This window comes from Eucalyptus grandis, chromosome 11 (genome assembly GCF_016545825.1).
Source record: "Eucalyptus grandis isolate ANBG69807.140 chromosome 11, ASM1654582v1, whole genome shotgun sequence".
Classification (NCBI taxonomy): Eukaryota; Viridiplantae; Streptophyta; class Magnoliopsida; order Myrtales; family Myrtaceae; genus Eucalyptus; species Eucalyptus grandis.
This window is the reverse complement of record NC_052622.1, coordinates 17,060,948-17,066,394: the sequence shown is the minus strand read 5'-3', so window position 1 is coordinate 17,066,394 and position 5,447 is coordinate 17,060,948. Positions and strand designations below refer to the sequence as shown.

Sequence of the window (5,447 nt, the reverse complement as noted above, 5' to 3'; positions counted from 1 at the left end):
TAAAATTTTTATTTTTTTTGGTAATTTCCCCGAATAGTAAGCATGACGAAAATTGGGCACGCACATAGTGATATGAGAAGTCTAGTACTCTCATTGTTTAATAAATAGAAATTTACCGAATTAATTGTTTGTAAAAGATAATCATTGAATAATCTCATTGATGCATCTGGTTTTGGGGGGCGTATGTTACAGAGAGTACATCTATCAGCACGCAAAACATTGCGAGTGACCTTCCGTTCTGGGGGCTTTCTCCAATTCCGTAGACTGAAAACTCAATACGAGCAGAGTCGGATGAGAGACGATCATCATCAGTTCTTGATTGTCGGCTGTAGGATTAGGTATCGTATATGAACTCAAACTTGAGACATAATTTAACACTACGATTTAGCTGATGGCAATGTGGTAGAAATGCCCCCGTCTTATTCGCCAGAGTCAATTTTGTATTAGAGGAAATGAAATTCTATTGAACAAACAAATCAGCACTAATCAAACAGCAAAGACACAAATCAAGTGCATCGGAGCACACTTAAAGAACAAGAAACAACAAGAACGTTCGAGGGTTCATAGTCGACCACAATCGTATCGGGTGTGGCCGAACCGGTCTCGGAAGAACAAAATTATCATCAAAATGCAGATCAATTTCACAACCAGTGAGGTCGACTCGAGCAGCGACCCGATAGTGTAAGTCTTTGCAGACAGCCGGACCAACCTCATCCGCCGTTCGGCTATATAACTGTCCAGTGCGCCTCCTATTATTTCCCTGCTCAATTCCCCCTGGTCTGGGGAAGTCATATGCGGCGCTAAGCATCGGGCTAGGACGATCGCGTCCTCTAATGCAGCAGATCCGCCTTGTCCTAGGAATGGGCCCATCACGTGCATGGCATCCCCGGCGACCGTCACAGTCCCTTTCCTAAAGCTTCCGAATAGCACGTCCCACGGTGCACGATACCTTGTGCCTGTCAAGGACAACGAATCAGGCTCGCTGTTCTCGATCATCTCCAGGATTTCTGCTGGGAAGCCAGCCATCGATTCCACGGTCGATTGCTTGATCAGGTCGGAGTTCTTTGAGATGGTTGAATCTGTCAAATGATGACACAAAATCGTCATAAGATCGAGTTTACTTAGCTATCATCGACCAGAGAATCCTTCAGCAAATTTGCTGATCAACAAGCTGTAACGAAGTCAGAGGTAACATGGCTATCACCCAAAAAAACTAGTCGAAAGACTATCAGAGATTACGCGAATCATGGAAGAGCGCGGCGTAAGAAAAGAATTTACCTTGATGCGTCCATGGTCGAGCTATGAACCAGTAAACTGACTTCTCGTCGAGCGGGATTCTTCCGAGAAAAACACGATTATGGTTTATCGTGACGAAGTCGTGAGGGTAACCGTGCCTGTCCGGATAAATCGTGAACCCCCTAACATTGCATGCGGGCGACATTCTAGGTGGCCTCAAGTCTAAGAAGTTTGCGACCTCGGAGTTCACTCCGTCGCATCCTATCACAACCTGTGAAATTTACAATGAGAGACTGATCACGCAGTTGTTCAATTTCAACACGTTCTAACGGTGTCCTATCCGCTTTTGATCATAGTTTTCTTGTCTAAATGCGCTAAGAATGATATCCAAAGCAGGACACCTTAGCTTTGATGACACTGCCGTCATGTAACCGAAGGATAGGATATGAAGTTTCAGGATCCATTCCAATGGCCAGGAGACGGCTTCCGAAGCGTATCGTCCCACTCGGTAGATCACTGGCTAAAGCTTCCAGGAGAACACTGCGTCTCAAGCATCGTGCTTCTCCGAGCCTGAGCAATCAAGAAGGAAAGGGAACTTAGTTTTGACCGAGCAAACATTTCAGTTTCGTTCTGATATTTAACAATTTCTTATATGACATAACGTCAGTCCACATCCTAATTCTGCAGATTGATTCAATCGTCATGAGAGTATCAGCCGGAGATTTCAGCGCAGTTCGTATCACCAACAGTTTTTGCAGTTCAGCTGAATTTCAATGCTGCTTTTGCCAGCACAAATCAGTGCTTTACTTAGCTCCATCAGATCGTAATACCACTTACATGGCACGTAAATTACTTCTGATTACAGATTCCACATTACATTGGGCAAATTTTTATTTTTTTTCGTTTTTTGTTCCCTGCATGGTATGCGATTTCGGTCCTATTGTTAACTTTTCTGTCGCTCAAAGTTCTGAGCGAAAAGAAGCACGGAACTGAAGAAACAGACAAGAAGAAAGAACAAGAGCATACCCGACAGGAACCTCCTTCAGAGTAGTATTGTTGATCGATACATCACGAAATCTGGTGACACAAACGCAACTTTGTCAATTTACATTGATAAACACTTGGCGTCCTTCTTTTGGACAGGAAAATTTCAATCATTTCGTGATGCTATTGTTTAGGATACGTATCAATTGTGCTTAATTGCAAGGCTTAGGGGACAGGGCTGGTTCAGTTATGCAGAAAACAGGACGACAAGAAAAGCCTTGCAACTTATATCATCCATTTTGAGATGGATGAGCCGCTTGAGTTCGATTGAGCAAATAGAGGCCAGCCTTCGGTGAAGTCCCATATGCTCATATCATATTGTCGCCATAACACAACAGAATGACTCGAGTTCACTGTGGAAGAAGTTGTGCTTACCCTTTGAGAGGAAATGAAGTCGGCCTAAGTTTCGACCCGACCCTGAGCTGATCGAGCGCGCGCCAACCATTAGTCTGAATGCCGATAGCCGTCCCGGTAGCCCGAAGAGCATCTGACCGTTCAAGAACCAGGCTGCTAATCCCCTTCCTGTGTAGCCAGTGAAACCAAGCATTGCACAAACATGAGCGTTTGCAGATTACACCTCCATGCTTCAGACATCATTTGACGGGAAGACGAGCTTATTCTTTAGAGATGCCAATAGACGGGTGACTATGGCAGCATCGTTTCATGCCATCGGAAATCGACCACGAAATGGCAAATTAAGAATTAAAATCCAGGAAAAATCACGAGATCGAAAAGGGTATGATTTCAAATAACCTGTGAAGAGCCAGTGCAGTGGCCAGGCCACAGATGCCACCGCCGACGATAACTATGTCTTTATGTTCTGCCTCTGCTGTTGCCATGATGCCTCCGACGACTTCTCAGCTTAACACAAACCTCACTGATCTCTCTCTCTCTCTCTCTCTTTCTCTCTTTCTGTGCTGAATTTTGCAGGGACAGTGTCACCATGTCTATTTTATAGGAAGTCGCGGGAGGGAAGGTAGGAGAAGTTCAAGTTTAATTCATGCTGCTACGTGCATTAAGCAATAGCAAAGTAGCCAAAAGACCAGCCTTCATACGTATGATCCAAGTCCATAATGTGGTCAAACATGGCAGGAACCATCGCAGGCCAGAAGACGCGCCTTCTTTGTTGCTTCTTCCGTTGACTAATCGCAATTAGCCAGTTTTAATGATTTATGTGACTTGGGATTAAGAGAAAACAATGACTGGGTTCGTGCATGTGCTCAATTGCAGGTTAGAGTATGATCGAGTCGTATTGCTTCTTCTTTTGGCAATAAATAATTACAGTCCATGCAATCGGTTCAGCAATTAAGAAAGAGGCTTGCGTACGGGGATTAGATGCCCGACATAAATTCGAATTCCTCCCAAGGCCTACCGAATGCAAATGAATCAGTCGTTCAGGCCACCGGTCCGAGCGGTGCTCCCCAAGGTCCCCGAATCATAGCTGGCAGACTCGTCGCCGAGCCTAGTCGGAGATCGGCTTGTAAAGAAACACGGCATGCGAAGAATTATTTGGATGGAGGAATTCAATTTCTTGACATTGGAATCTTGGTGTGGTGGTCAAAGGCTTGGTCGGAAGATCTGTGTAACGAATGGTTGATTTCTGGAAACGTTCTCGCGTCTTCCTCGAAGTAGAAGGAGGTGAGTTATGTTCGTCAGCGTATACGACATTTGCCAAGCATTTTAAAAGGACTACTTTTTTTAAAAAGAAAAAAAATCCAGACAAACATGAGTTAGTTTTTTTTTTTTTTGGTCAGAAACGGAGATATTCATATTCAAGGCGGACGAAAAGTACAACCCGAAGACAGGGCGTCAATACACAGCAAAGTCGATAGCGGTGCAGGAGGAAAAGTGGGCCAAGAAGGTGAAAGAGATTTTCGAGCTTGGGCCTTCGCGGCCCAATCAGCCGCCGCATTAGCTTCTCTTCGGCAGTACTGAATTCGCAAGCGAGGAAAGGAGCGACGCAGCACAGAAGCGTCTGCAACGAAAGTGCGAATCTCCCATGGTGATGAACAGCGATCATTGATGGAGTCCACAAGAGTCAGACAATCAGATTCGATGATGAGGTGATCTTCTTCCTTGCCTTGTTCTAGCAAATAAGTAAGAGTGGTAATTAGGGCTTGAGCTTCGCATTGCAGGGCTGAGGACGCACGAACAGAACTGCTGCATCCACCAATCAAAATACCAGTAGAATCGCGGAGAACACATGCGATCGCACCAAAGTGGGTATCAGAGGTAAAAGCCCCATCAATATTCGCCTTAAAACTGCCTTGGTCTGGTGGAGTCCAAAGCCGATTAGGGTTGGGAAGAGCGAGTCCGAAATGGCCGATTCTTTGCGAGGAGTTCCGGTATAGCATTGCGTCTGCGAGGGCTGCTTCTACAAGTTGATCGGGATCTGTTCGCTGCTGCCGAAAAATAAAATGATTGCGCGATTTCCAGATTTGCCAGAGGATGGAAGCTACGATCTCTTTGGAAGGTAAATCCACTTGACTTTCAAAAACTTCTTCAAGCCACGCGTCCATTCGATTTCTATTATAGGTTGAATGAGGAATTTGTATTTTTGGTGGGACCAAATCTTTGATGTCCATGGGCAAAACAACGAAAAGTGTTCGGTAGTTTCGGGGTGTGCATAGAACGAGTTGACGAGAGGGTGCGGTAAAATGTGTCGTCGAAAGAGATTAAATTTGGTAGGGAGAGCATTATGACACAATGACCGAGATAAAAACTTTAATCACGGGAGGGGTATTGAGATGCCATATAGATCGCCGAGATGGGCTGATGGCTTATAAGAGGATGAGGGAAGGTTGGGGTTCGTAGGGTAGGCTAATTGTCTAAGGAAGTTATAGGCGATTTAGCGAATGCGACTGAGATTGTTCTGTCCGAGATGAGATGGTCAGCTGAAGGAGCATGACTTAATGGAATAGTGAGTATCTCCTCAACAATATGCCGGTCAAAATGCTGATGAAGAAGAAAGATTCCAAACTGAAAGCGGGAGAGGTTATGAAGCCAGCAACCGGATGAGATTCGATCGAGGTCTGGTCCACCTATTATGCCGAGGTAAGCCATTTATCTTCTCGAATATTTATATGCTGTCCATCTCCCACGAGACCACTTTGAAGCTTAGGAAGAATTGTATCTCGACCTAAAAGTAAACTTTTCCATCCCCAAGA

The 5,447-nt window shown here is 45.0% G+C and overlaps 1 non-coding gene across 1 annotated transcript; it reads right to left on the bottom strand.

The window, feature by feature from the left end:
* Positions 1–526: 526 nt before the first annotated feature.
* On the bottom strand, positions 527–3,171 carry LOC104427334. The gene is made up of 6 exons (XR_005547774.1): positions 3,034–3,171; positions 2,656–2,802; positions 2,263–2,313; positions 1,638–1,806; positions 1,279–1,507; positions 527–1,079 (listed from the first exon to the last, which is right to left on the bottom strand). It is a non-coding gene; the product is annotated as a monooxygenase 1 (transcript).
* Positions 3,172–5,447: the final 2,276 nt, after the last annotated feature.